Here is a 14,037-nt window from a genome sequence, read left to right on the forward strand (position 1 = left end):
TATGCTATGCAGAGCAACCGTCTGTAAGGCTGTCAGAGCTGAAAGCATCCAACCTGAATCAATCAGCCATGCCATATTCCTTAAGACTGAGTGCCTTGCTCTAATGTCTCTGTGGCTCAAGTTAGTACATCTGTGTGGCACCATGGAGTGCTGTGTATGGCTCATTCAGAGCATGTCCCAAGGATCTCCATACAGCGCTGCATGCACTGTTTAAACTTGCAAACTCATTGCCAAGTGCTTGTGGGGAAATGCAACTGCTAGCCCAAGTGCTGAAGCAGATACATAGGTAATGAGTATGTGAGGTTCTGAAGATGTTTTCAGAAGAAAATGCCAGGTCTCTTCTGAGTTAACCTGAATCTGTCTTGATTCAGAGCCTTGTGAAGAACAGAGCTGTAGGAACAGCCCATCAAATTAGCATTTCCTTGCTTACAGCATTTTTGTTGTTGTAGATTTGCTTTCACTCAAGAGCAGTTCAGTTTCTAACTGTTAACTACAGTCCACTTGTGTGGCAAAATACATCTTCAACTCTTCCACTCTTTAACGGTTCCTTAATTCACTTTCCAAGGTTGCATCTCTGCCCATTTTCCCAGGAATGGTGCAGCCCGTCTTAGCACAGCCACAGTAACAATACCCACAATACATTTTGTGTTGATTACACTGGCTAACACTGTTGCAAGCAAATAAATGATCCCTTCAAAAGACAAAAGAACACTTTCATACTCTTTGTTTTGTTTCTCTTTGTTGTCATTCCTTTCCACATAGCAATTAATTACTGCTATATTCTTGTCTAGAAAGCATACGGAGAAGTTCACCTTCATACGGTCACTGTCTTACTTCATATGGTTTCATTCAAAGGGCTAAATGGAAGTCAAACATGACGTGTTAGGATCCACTGTGATTTGAATGTAGATATCTATCCTATGTGGGAATTGAAACAACACAAGGAAAGAATTGTCCTGAACAGGCTGCCATATCCTTCCTTATTTCTCATGTGTTTCCCTGTCGTATCGCTACAACTAAGTGATACCTTACAACTCTGACACAGAGACGTTTAAATTTCTTATTCCTCTCTTTAGATTGAGTCTTCTCCCTGATATTCATAAGCTTGTTATGTATATTTCATTAAAACAGTAAAGGCTACCAGTAAAAAATGTTTTAGTTATCCTGGAATTTAATGCATCTCACTCTTGAGATCAGAATGTATCACAAAAAAAGAAATATTTCATGCATGGACTAAAGTACAAGTGCAGTAAACGATTTATCTGAGAAAAGATGATGCACAAATATCCTGTGGACTAACTTTCACTGTTAAATGAATTCTCTTCCTAGCTGTCTGCCACCATTGGATCTGCCTTCAGAACACACCTTGTTGTAATTACAAATTCCTGAATCCTAGAAACAATCCTTGCCTTATTCATCACTATCAAAACAGCAGTGAATAGATAAATGGGAAACCAGCACAGTTCCCTAAATACCCCTGAGTTATGCTAACTTGTACTACTGATTTTCTTTTTGTAAGGATGAGCTTTACTTGTTCAGAGAGAAACAGCTGACTTGATCCAAGTAGGTTGCTTAAATGGTAAATAAATGTTTTGCTTTATAATTTCATTTTCTTATGCTCCAGTGGGTTACTAGATGAGATACTGGGAGGTTTCCATGGTACAACACTGTACAGAACAATGATATTTCAATATTTAATGCTGCCTGAAGTAGAAGTGTTTGATTCCTCTCCTCTTAATGTCTTGCCTACTTTGATGTGATTATGTAACCTGCACATTTCAGTGCTCAGTTACAATTTGTTTCATTAATCTGTCATGAATTTCAACTGATGAGTGTATATGTGGATTCCTGAGCCAACCCTAGAATATCTGTGAAAGTCAATAAGAGATTTGTCTTGTCAGTTTTATTCTTGTAATTCTCAGCTCCTTAATAGTCCCACCCAGATTATATGCACTACTCTATGTGAGGCTGGAATGACACAGATCAGGGCAGAGAGATCAGTCACGTTATCAAGCAGTCTCATTTGGTGTGTTCTATTACAAACAATAGTTTTCTTAGTTTTCTTTTTAAAAATGTTATTTCCAACATCAACACCTTGGGTGTTTTTTTTTTCTGAGGAAAATCTCATTTTTTGTACTTAACTGCAAAGCTTTAAAAACTTTTTTATTATTATTGTTACCATCTCTTTGTTTTTCACTGTAGTTGTGGTTCCATGAAGCTAATTTCTATCAGGAAAGCAAGCAGAGTTTTGTGTGATCCAAATCTGGATTGTCCTGTTTATATGTGACATCTTAAAAGTGAAATGCTTCTAGAAATAGTGAGTGGACTGTGGTTACCAATACTTTTTGTAAAGAAGCAAAAATCTCTAAATTTCTCTAGCAACCAACAGCCTCATTTTGAGCATATGCAAACTTTACATCAGTATAATGTTGGTGCAGTTCTGTTTTGTACATCAGGAATAAATCCAATGTCAGATAAAGTCCTCAGTATTACATTCTGGGTAGCAATTTCCCTCTCTGCAAAATGTGAATGAACACGAATAACACTTCTAAGTCTCTCTGTATTCCTTTTATTGAAATTCCTATGTCAGACATAGAAATATCCTAGGAGAAAATCAAGTCTAATAAAATTGTGCTTATGTATATATCATGCAAGTGTGAAAAGAATCAAGTTTAAAGCAAAATATGATTTTTTCTGTGACTGTTTGACTATTATACAGATTTTTTTTATTTTTATTTTTTTTTATTTTTTATTTTTTTGTGGTTAGTAATGAATATCTTTTTCTGGAAAGGGAAGTTTTATAGAATCCAACCTGACTGTGACAATACACACAGGCAACCTATTTACCTACTGACAGAAAGATATAATTTTCTGCTGCGACTATCCATCAAGGACTGAAAAATGTTACCCAAAGTAGGTGCTTGACCACTAAAATTATGCAGGCTAAAGCAGTATGGATGAGGAGATATATGTCAAAAGAATTTGGCTGTTTTTTCTCTAGAAATACAATTAATGGTATTACTGGCATCCAGTATTTCTGCTCTTAACTGATAGAAGAGGAACTGGTTGAGATATACTGTTCATGTTGGGGATTAGGCTTTTGTTGTTGGGTTTTTGTTTTTCAGGGTGAGTTTGATGCATTTCCAGGGAGCAGGACAATGGTGTCCTCTCGACTTCTACAAGTCACTGTGTCTAAGTGATGCCTGGCTCCTGCAGCAGCCAGCAGGGATGTCGAGATGTCTCAGTCATGAATCCTTGCTTTTAGGTCTATCCATCCTTCTGTGAGAAAGAAAGGATACCAGTGTGTTAGAGTGGTTTCTTCAGTGAGCCACTTAAATCAACTTTTCAGCTGCTATTTAAGCTGAGCTGGAGAATGAAGAAGCCTTGTCTGATGGTGTGCTTTCTTGCAAGACTGCAGCAGCTCAACCTGTGCCACTCTGAAGTCGTTAGCTAGAAAAATAGGCAGAAATTTTTGTCTGCTTCCCAGGAACAAAGAATGGCATTGTGCAGATGGGAATCAAACCTATTTTCTACCACATCTGTCCAAAATACCAACCATGAACGCATTTTCAACATCATAAGTTACTACTGTCCTAGGTGCTGGATGCTGGATGCATTGCCTGAAATCCCAGAGCTGTAACTCTCTGATACTATCTCCTGTACAGCATCTTTCCTACCTTTTTTTATTTCTCAGGCAAGTCACCAACTTTTCACCAGACAGGTCAAGAACCATTCTTAACTTTTCACGTGCCACATTCAGCCAAAAGGCAGGTTTCTTCTTTTCCTAGAAGAAAGAAGTCATGATCTTTTCTTGTCCAGACAAACTTACAATCACTTCATGCATCTGCTTAAAAAAAAAAAAAAAAATCAGAAAAAAATCAGTTACTCTCATTCCTTTCTTTTCTCTGAAAAATTGATGTACCTTTGAGCAAGTGATAATCTTAAGGAGCCTCTCATGAAGAGAGTGGGAATAAGTAAATTCTTTGCCAACCTCATCTTTTGTGACCTCACTTTTTTGGCTCTAAATAACAGAACTTCATTTCCACTGCTAGTATAGCTTCAGGGCTACTTTTCCAGAGTCTCTTACACATTTCCTTCCAGTCCAACGCTTGCCTCTCTTAATTATCATCCTGTGTAGCAGTAACACTGAGAACAAAAATAGTTTTCTAAGTCTTGGTACAATATTACCATGAAATAAGGGGACTTGTCTGATGGCAAATGTTGCATTGGGTAAAGAAATGCACTCTGTAAGCCACCTTTATACTGGTCAGTTTGATTTCAGAGTTAGTGGTTAAGTAAATGGTTTAATAGGAAACAGTCTCAGCCTTCCTCTGACCTCTCTGAGGTAGCCTACAGCCCCCCTTGCTGCCTAAGACTAAACCACTCTCAAGCTCAGAATGCTTGTACTTCATCTCAGTGATGGTTACTGAAATATTTAAGCTCTATCTCAAATACTGGCATGCTGTTTACACCTATTTTGTAACTCAAGAATTCCAGCTGAAAAAAACGGGCACAGATAGCATTTGATTTCAAACTGGCGAATACTGTCTAAAGGGTGCCTTGCTGCAATGCTCTTACCAGCATGTAACACGTGCTACTTGATTTAAGAAGCAATGCCCAAGAGTAGGTATTAGGTAGAGGATATTTTTGAATCATCACATCTTAATAAAATCTGTAGGCTACCTGATTAAAAAAGACTGGATGCTGCTATGGCTGTTCTGGGTGCTCAACAGCATGATTTTCCACCACCACCACCTTCTCCTGACCCATCTAAATACAAGAGAGATGATACAAGCTTTGTACTCCTGAGCAGTGATGCTGGTCAATACCAGCTGTCTGTGTTGCTCATGTCCTAAGGGCCATGGTCCCCCTCTCTTGTACTGATGACTTGCTATTTGTTATCCAGGCACAAGATGTCTCTGTGGGCTCTTCAGAAATCTAGATGAAAAGTTAAAAAGGAAAAAAGACAAATCTGTAGCTCAAACTGTGTGGGATGCCTGTCAGCTTGTGTTTGTGGTTTTGTTTGTTTTCTTCAACAGACACTTCCTCTGTTAAATAGGCTGATACTTTATATTGTATAAATCCCTTGCTGCTCCAGTCCATGGTAAAGGAGTGATGTCAGTGGAAGGAGTATAATGAAGGACTTGCACACCTCTCAACTTTATGGAGTTTAGAAAGGAGATCATCAGAGTTTAGGTAGAATGATTAGATACTAAAGGACATCATACTCTGTAGTTTACATTTTGAGACAAACCTTCAAATGGCCTAATGTTAACTGATCAGGACATCAGTAAACATGGTGTATGTTGTAGATGAGTTAATGCCATTAACGAAAACTCAAGGTTTGAAAATTCCTGGAGTCCAAATACTTGTTTTGGCACCATAATGCTTAACTATGAATTACTACTGCTATTTAATGTTTCTTTTAGAAAAGTATTTGCTTAAAATATAAACCTGTGGGATTTATATCTATATCTGCAGGAAAAATAATCTCCTTAAGAAAAATGCATATAGTTACTGGAAGGTGAGCAATTCTAATTTATTTGTCCTTGACCATCCTACTCCTGCTTTTTAGCCCCACTTTACAGCCAATACTTTTTCATTTTTTTTATCATAATGTTAATAAATATGCAAAAGATTGATGGATTGGACTCCTACTTCCATGTTTTTTTTTCAGTTTTTTTTTCAGTCTTGTGTCTGGCAAATAGTTCTGCCCCTTTAAAACCACTTTCTTGTGTGGTATCTATGAATGTACAACACCATACTGGTACAGACTGCAGAAAAAAATAAGTTACAGGAAAGATGACATTAAGTGCTTTGTCTTCACTTGGAACTTATCTTAAAACTATTGACATTAATAAAGATTTTCGGTTGCTGACTTTGTTGGATTTTGTCTCTATAGTCCAGCTTTGCAATATGCTGATACTATCTCCTTGTTAAGGGTAGTATTGAGAGCATTTCTAGGCATTGCGTGGTAGGATTTGGTGCCAATCAGCAAAAAAAAAAAAAAAAAAAAAAAAAAACAACCCAAAAAACAAAAAACATGATGGAGTAACCCTAAAATCTAATTTCTTATATGTGCTGTAAATGTATTGTTGGAAACAAAACAAGGAGTGCAAATTTTGCTTTTCTTGCAACCCACAAAATTTGTCAGTTATGCTTTTGGCACATTGTTTGAATAGGTAAGCAAAAGCGGTAGATACAAATGTTAAAGAACTGGCCTTGGATGTTCTCAAGGTGTCAGCAGCAAAAGTGATAGATAGAGCAGTGGGAATGTCTCCCTGTCCTACTAAGACCAACTGAAAGTTAAGTGTCAAAAAATCTTATCTGAACAAATTGCCTGGGAAGGTGGGTTGAGAAACTCCAGAATTTGTCAGGAGCTGCTGTGGTGGAAATCTCTACTGGTGCTTAGCCAGAGGTTTCTATTAGAGTTGTAGTGTTGTATGATGGACTAATAAGTGAATTAGTTGCTTGTAAATTAAGAAAAACAGAGTTTGACTGTAAATCAATAACATTTTGAGTTATAAACCTTCCAAACATTTGTGTTCTATTTCCTGATTTAATGAGATGGGAAGTTTCTTATTTAAACTTTCTACAGAAAGAGAAGGCTTTGTACGATGGGTACAATGCATTCTGTTGCAGACCTGTTCCTGAATCTATTTAACATTGTAGGATTTTACAGCAGACATTTTTTTTGTGAGGGTTTAGAGAGAAAATGAATGTTGTTGTTTTTTCTTTCAAATTATATTGGTTACTTAATAGATAATTTTTTTTGGATGATGCAAAATGTTAGCTATCAGATTGAATTTACATTTTTCATTAAGTATATTTCCCTTTCCAGTTTATGCACAAGCGAGTTTTGATTTAACAATGTGTATTTTGTTAAAAATGTTAGTCAGCAAAGCTACACTTCTGCTAATACCCAAGAAAACCGAAGGACTTCATAATCATTTTAAGGGCTGTTGAATTGAAAAAATCTTTGGGACAAAAATAGTCTGTAGTGGTATTAAAGCCAGAGAAAGAAAGAGGTTTCTATCACACTTGCATTTAAAGTTTGAGTTATGAAGGGATAATTAATGGGCTGTATTTGGATTTTAAAAATTAACCATTGATTAAAAGTCTTGGTTTTGGGCTGCTGGTGTGCTTGTGACTATCCCTGGATGAATTCTAATTTTGCCTGTAGCATGTTTATAACATCTGTTCCCTGATTTCTCTGGAAACTTTTAATAAATATTAATAAAAATGCACTGATTGCTCACTAACCCTTTATAAACAGCAGCTTAACTGAAGTTGTGTTATGGATCTGTGTGGCTTCAGAGTCTCTTGAAAATCCCATTAGACTTCTGCAACATGTTTTGTGCAAAGTCTTTATTTTACTTTGGTCAAGTAACACTGACAATTAATTGTGTGTGGCACTAATAGACAGGACAAGTGTTTCATCACTCAAAATAAATTACAGCTGGTATTTACTTCCATGCTAATGTGTCTTGACATTCTTGTAAATCACTCACAGCTACAGCAATGCTTTCTCCTACCATTTCCCCCTCAATGTGCTTTGCATTTTGACAGGCTGAAGTCAGAGGTAGGGAATCAGCTGGGCTCCCAAGGTTCTATTCAAAAATACAAGATCTGTTCCTGCCCTTAACTACAACTGTTGTAATACTTCTTAGAAATTCAAAACCTTTAGCAAAAGGCTTGTCACGGCTGTGCCATGAAAGTGAAACAGACAAAGTAGAAAGTTTGTGAAGTAAATTCGACTGATTGGAGGCATACCCATTATTTATGAAATGTCAATACCAGAAAGCTCCTAGAAACGTACACACATACATCTTTATGCATAACTAGTCATTGAAGCCATGATTTTGGCCCTCTCACAAGGAAGGCAACCCACTGTGATAGTCTGATGCATGAACGGAAATGAAAGCATGTTCTCAATTATGTTGTTAACAGGTTATTTAACATTCGTAGTCCATAGGCTGATCACCATATAGATTAATTTATTCCTTTAATTATTAAAATCTTTCAAATTAGGAACAGGAAAATTATTTCAGCTATATCTGATTGATGTTGCATGTGTTGTTGGGAAAAGCTTGTCCTGACATTTTGCTCTACAAAAATCCTTTTCTCTTGGCATTCTTCAGGATCAGCTGTGTGCTATTTAGAAATTAAATGCTTTAACTTCTGGATCAACATTCTACAGTGTGCAAAGAATGACTTTTCAAGTCGTTAACAAAAATGACTCTGAACTGCGAAGTATAAAAGCTGAGGGGGAAAAAAAAGGATGAAATAGAGACTACTATCTCACCCAACTTCACATCTTTTGTTTCAGTCTTTGTTGCCTGAGGCTGTTCATGGCAAAGTACAATGTCCCCAGCACTTCAAGGACAAATCTAAATACCCAACTTCTGTCGATGTGATGTCCATTTGCTCTGAAAGCCTTTGATACACCCAATTCAAGGCTGACGTTTATTTATTTATTTATTTTACCATAAATTTCATTTATGAATTACAGAATAAAATTTATGTTTCATGCAAATAAAAATAAAGCATCACAATTTCCCTTCTTTTCTCCTCTCCAAAAAGCACCTGATAAAAACAATAAAGCCAATGAAAATTTCAGGCAGCTTCTTGTCAGATTTGAAAGGCTAAATTCCTGTCTAAAAAGAAAAATATTTTCTCCATTTCATTTCAGCAGTTGATTTATATTTCTCCACTTCGGCCCTATAGAAGACATCTGTTCTCCTTAGTAGAGCCCACTGAATGATGTTTCTTTTCTTTTCAAGATTTTCCCATATTCCCAGGTTTTAGTCTTGAATTCAAACAAAATGGAATTGATAGATATAAGTATAAACAGACATGTGCACACACACATAAATGGAATGATGCAGTACCTGTGTTGAACTATTCCTGAATCCACAATAACATCTGAACCTTCCTTAACAGAACTGAGCTCATTCACAATGAAACAAATTTAAACCCATATATCTGCACCTCTTTTAAATCTCTAAAGAAGTTCAGGTTGAAAGCAAGACACTCCTTCCAAAACCTTTGTCAATTAGTGCAAATGGCTCCTGCTTCCTTGTGACTTACTTCAGTACTTGGAGCAACTCAGGCTGGAGTTTGGGTTAGCAGTGCTTGTTATCTATTTCTGCTGTTCCTAACTATTCTGCTTTCTTCCAATGGCAAGCATTCTGTTCACTGAACTGATGCTCGGGAAGGGTGGGTGTTATTTAAGCCTTAGAAGTATTTCTGTGGCTGCTTACAGATATTAATTCATAGTGAGTTTTTCCACATTATCATAATTTTGTAATATTGCAAGATGTATTTCAAAAGATCTGGTGTCGTCCCTCTGTGGCTGAAGATCAAAGGTGGTCCATGACTTTATAACAGCAAAATTTGCTTACTTCACAGCCATTGTAGTTGTTTCAGTTTACAGAAGGTGCTTCAACAGGATGATTTTATTTAACATGCAGGTCAGGGATAGGGGAGGATCTCTAAAGGAAAGATGAAACCAGATGATGTGTAGATGTTCTAGTTTCTCTTAAGTGCTGTATTGAAAACACATTTTAAGCTACAACTTTTTACTCAAAACTTGTGCTTCAGTTCCCCAGGCAACACAAACCAGGGATGATAATTTAGAGATTTTTCTAAGTATCCTTTCATATGAAAAGAGCAAGCAGCTGTAGACTTCTGATTTGTGGTTTGGAGACCTATTAATTGAAGCTGTCAATTATAGATCTCTTATTGTAACACAAACCCAGTCTTTAAGCTTTTCCATTAATACACACTGCACCACCATTCTAAGGCTCTACAGTACTAGTATTCATAGGCCAGCCACACATCACTAATCTGCTGCTTGCAAGATGCTGGGAATAGCAAGTGTCTATACATCAGAGAAATTTTAAGTTTTGCTCTCATAATAAATGGAAATTGAATCAATCTCTTCTGGGACTTACTCCAAGATTACACATTAAAGCAGGATTTTTACACACACCCCCCACACTCCTGCAGTAAGCATAACTTCAGTTAATATTCCTAACAGCTACGTTTTTCTCTTCAAAAACTAGCTCATTAGCTTGTAAAATATATAGGATTCAGGTGCTTGATAGCAAATAAAGCCTTTAAAAAATTATGTTTAACCGCTAGGGATTTTAGGAGCCTGACAGGAAGCAGCTATTTCACATACAGCTTTTTCAAGCCTCTTCGCAGCAAGTTCAGAATTCTAATTCTGGAGTTAAGAAAATATTCAAGGTTGTTCCTAGGAGGAGAATGTGCTGCTTGGAAGACCAAAGTCCTCTACTGCAAGTCAGAAAGTGCCACGAGCTGTGACTGTCTCTAGTCTATGGCATAATTATGTCCTCACTGAGATAGAGAACTTTCAGGGTGTTTCTGCACAAGGGAAGGAAAATGGAAGGCAAAAGGAATAGGAGAACAGTGACACAACTTTAAGTTCTTTGTTACTTGAGCAGCTTCAGGAGGCATTTCCTATGCTGCGTAATTTGCTGAGTGCTGAGGAAAGGTAAAATATTAAAAAGATTATTAAGGAAGCAGGAAAGCTTGCACTCCTCCTTGGAATAAGGATTTAATATACGTGTTGTTTGAAATATGAGTAGTGGGAATATGGCATCTTCTGAAGACTGAGTTAAATGGAATCCTTTATAAATCACCATAGAATGGCTTTGGTTGGAAGGGACTTTAAAGGTGCTGGAGTTGTAATCCTGCTCCTCTCCTCCTCACACCAGCTCTAATATAGTTCCCGTTTCCTACCTGAGGAAATACCTTTCAGGATTTGAATTTGAATGGCACCTAAGTGACCCTTGAAAAAATAATAAAATGTTCATGAATATTGCACATGTTGGCAGAGATACACATTCTGTACCTCACATCTCCCCACATGTGCAGAGTGATATTGTCAGCCACTGCTGGAAGATTTAATCCCAGCAGTCCAAAGAACTAATGTGCATTGCTCTGCACCTCATTGCTTGAAAGGCCAGAGATCCCTTCATCAAGACTTTCACAGTAGATACCATAGATTAATAAAAAGGTGAAAGAGCTCTGGTCCATTATTTATCCCTGACTGATATTTATTAGCGAAAAATAATTTATGCTGGGATTCCTTTATGGGTCTGTGATTGCAGTAGCTGGGGCAAGTGGTAATTAAAAAAGCTGTGATGTGTCCTCTCACTTCAAAATTGGGCTTTAAAATGATGACAAGATAATGAATGGTGAAGGCTAATATCCATATTAATTTCTCTGGGTGTTCACATGTGGCTGTGTGTTGTGTAGGTGGCTGAAAAGTTCAGGATATTTGACAGCTAAGACACATTGCTGCTGGCAGAACCCATCTGTCCAATTAGCTGCAGCTGCATGATGCGATGTTCTTTTGTGCACCAGCCCAAAGCATTGGGCTTGACTGTTCCCGTAAATCTCAACCAGATTCCTAAGGAACTGTTGCCACGTGCATATCTAGAACTAATTTTGGTCAAAGAATGTGTTAAAGCAGTACATTAACTTTAAGAGATGCTACAGCTGCATGTGTTAGATATGCTCCAGATTTTACATAAGGGTAAACTGAGGCACAAATTTGGATTGCCCGAGGTGAATTATTAAAGCGGACCGCCTGTGAAACAAGGACAGTTGGTTCAAGTCCTCTAGCTAACCTCCATTTCCTATTGAAAGTAGGAGCTGAAAAGGTGCTTTTGAAAGATTTTGAAGAGACAGAGTGACAAGGGGAATATTGTACAGATAAGCAAGAATTTGGTGAATAAGTTCAGAGAAAAGCTGTATATGTGAGAATATGGGGAGGTCCTGTGAGGTCACTTTGTCTTATGAGTTAGTTTTTAAACCTCTGAACAATTTTTGGTTACTTTTCTACAGCTCTTAATTCCAGGACCTACAGTTGCAAAATACTTAACTACCTAACTCTTTCCCCTGTCCCCACTCTTTCCCTCCCCCCACGTAGTAATCTATTAACAAAAAATCAAGAGTCGGTGCTAATGAAAAATGTACTTGTGGCAATGACAGGAACTGCTGGTTTATGTTAACTCATCAGATCAGATCGTTAATGTCTCTACCCCTCAATTTGATATAGTTGCTTTACTATGAGACAACATAATTTCTACGCTCAGAACACATTAGAATTTAATTAGTACTGGCATAGAACAGTAGCACCTTGAGTGAAAGAAATACTGAATTGCTTCATTTCTGACATAGAAAATCAATGCATTCTCTATTCAGACTTGGTTTTCATTTCATTATGCTTCTAAATAGATTTACAGGAGTCTATTTGGGATTGTAATATAGCTAGCACATGAAAAATTAAAATACAGCTAGGACTGGGTCATTTACTCAGGTGTCAAAAAAAACCCTATCATCATGATTGTGAAGTCTGTTCATCCATTAAGTTTGTATACTTCTCACACTCTTTGATAGAATTGGTGCTCACAAACTGTCCGCCACCATCCACAGCTGCACAGTTTCCTTTTCCTCTTTCCTGGGTAATGTAAGAATGGTTTGGATTCCCAGCTGCTCAGGTTTATGTGAGGATGGGAGATGGAAAGGGGCAGTGTTTCCCTACCTTCTCATTTCTACAAGTCCCAGTCATACCAGGCTTAAAGCTGTCACTCCTTAACCTGAGCCCTGAGCACAAGGGGAAAAAAATGACAATGTAGTACCTTCTGGTCCTGTCCTGTCTTTCTAATGCCCAAAGCTGGTCAGTGTGAACTGAAGGTTTTTAGTACATAGTCACTGTTTGCCCGTAAGAAAATCTAGGATTTAGTAAGGCTTCTTTGAGGTTTGAATGATCTGGTTTCAGAGATGAAACATAATGAACCCAATTAATCTGCAGCCTTAGCTGGCCTGCTTGGATCTAGCAGGTTGGTTACACCTGCCCAAATGAGCGATTCAATCACATTATTCTCTCCCTGAATAATCGAATCTCCTCAGCAGAATGGAGCCCCCCCCACTTGCTACATGAATCTCAATTATATCCAAATGCAGCTTGAAGCTAATATATCAGCAAGAACAACTCCATTACACAGTGGGTCTTTTAAAACTCACCCACTTCACAAGGTCACTGTCTTTTTCCCTCCTCTTTCCAGGAGCAGCTCTTGCCGGATGAGAAATCCCTCAGTGTGCACACAGTTGTTTGACCACCTCGCACAGTAAGTGCCTCATCTACAAACTATTCATTATTTCATGTTTTCTGAATACTTTTATCAGGGTGTGCAGGATTCTGCTCTACTTTTCACTTGCAGCTGAAGGGCGTTCCACTGTTGTGCTATTTAATTAACTCTTACTGGAGTGCATTTGTGTTTCAGTGTTCAGGTCTCAAACTGATTCCTGTTCCTGCCTATGAGTAAGCTTACAGCATCATAGAGAAATACATATGAATTCTAGAAATCAGAATATTCAAGGGTATTGTTTTGATCTCTAATAAGATTATTTTGCTATTTTCCAAAAACATGTATCACTTTTCCCTTCAGTTATTTTTTGAGACAGCATCTCATTAAGAGAGCAAAGGGAAAATACATATCCAGGAAAACAATCTTTCAATAAATATGTCAGCATGCAATACAAATTGGTAAATAAAAAAGTTGTTACCAATGCATTCTGAAAGCTCCAGAGCTCGTTGCACATTTTTTGGTACTTAAAATGTCTTCATATGATGTTGTTAGCTGTCAGTCAGCAGACAGGCAGATGCCAAGGAAAAGGCTTACATATAGTGTAGTCTTGACATGGACCACAAAACACTATGTCAGCTAATGCTCGTTATGCCAATTGCTTTGTTAGGAAGCAAGAGCAATGGTTAAAGCTATCAGACAGCTTTCTGGCAATATTTACATTTTACCTTCTTGTTTGAAACTTGTCTCAATTAAGGGGTAGCTCTTTGAGACAGTACTGAGAACATTTGCAACTGCTCAGATAGAAAGTGGGTGGAATTTGGGATTTTGACATACTTACAGATTAGTGCAGAAAGTTTCTGAGGAAACATTTGTCAGCAGTTACTGCAGATGTTCAGTCTGAAATATTTCAGGT

The 14,037-nt window shown here is 37.5% G+C and overlaps 2 long non-coding RNA genes across 4 annotated transcripts in view; one reads left to right on the top strand and one right to left on the bottom strand.

Annotated features, from left to right (window-relative positions):
* The window catches only part of LOC107051609, a 282,400-nt gene that overhangs the window by 92,113 nt on the left and 176,250 nt on the right, over positions 1 to 14,037 (top strand). For all 3 annotated transcript variants that reach the window (XR_005840128.2, XR_005840129.2, XR_006931552.1), the window contains one exon: positions 13,101 to 13,163. This is a non-coding gene — a long non-coding RNA (uncharacterized LOC107051609). The remainder of the gene's footprint in view (positions 1 to 13,100; positions 13,164 to 14,037) is intronic.
* Positions 2,762 to 13,221, bottom strand: LOC107051578. Its single transcript, XR_001463197.4, has 3 exons — positions 13,060 to 13,221; positions 3,678 to 3,784; positions 2,762 to 3,279 (listed from the first exon to the last, which is right to left on the bottom strand). It is a non-coding gene; the product is annotated as an uncharacterized LOC107051578 (long non-coding RNA).

The sequence above is a fragment of the Gallus gallus genome, chromosome 15 (assembly GCF_016699485.2).
Source record: "Gallus gallus isolate bGalGal1 chromosome 15, bGalGal1.mat.broiler.GRCg7b, whole genome shotgun sequence".
In the NCBI taxonomy this organism is placed as follows: domain Eukaryota; kingdom Metazoa; phylum Chordata; class Aves; order Galliformes; family Phasianidae; genus Gallus; species Gallus gallus.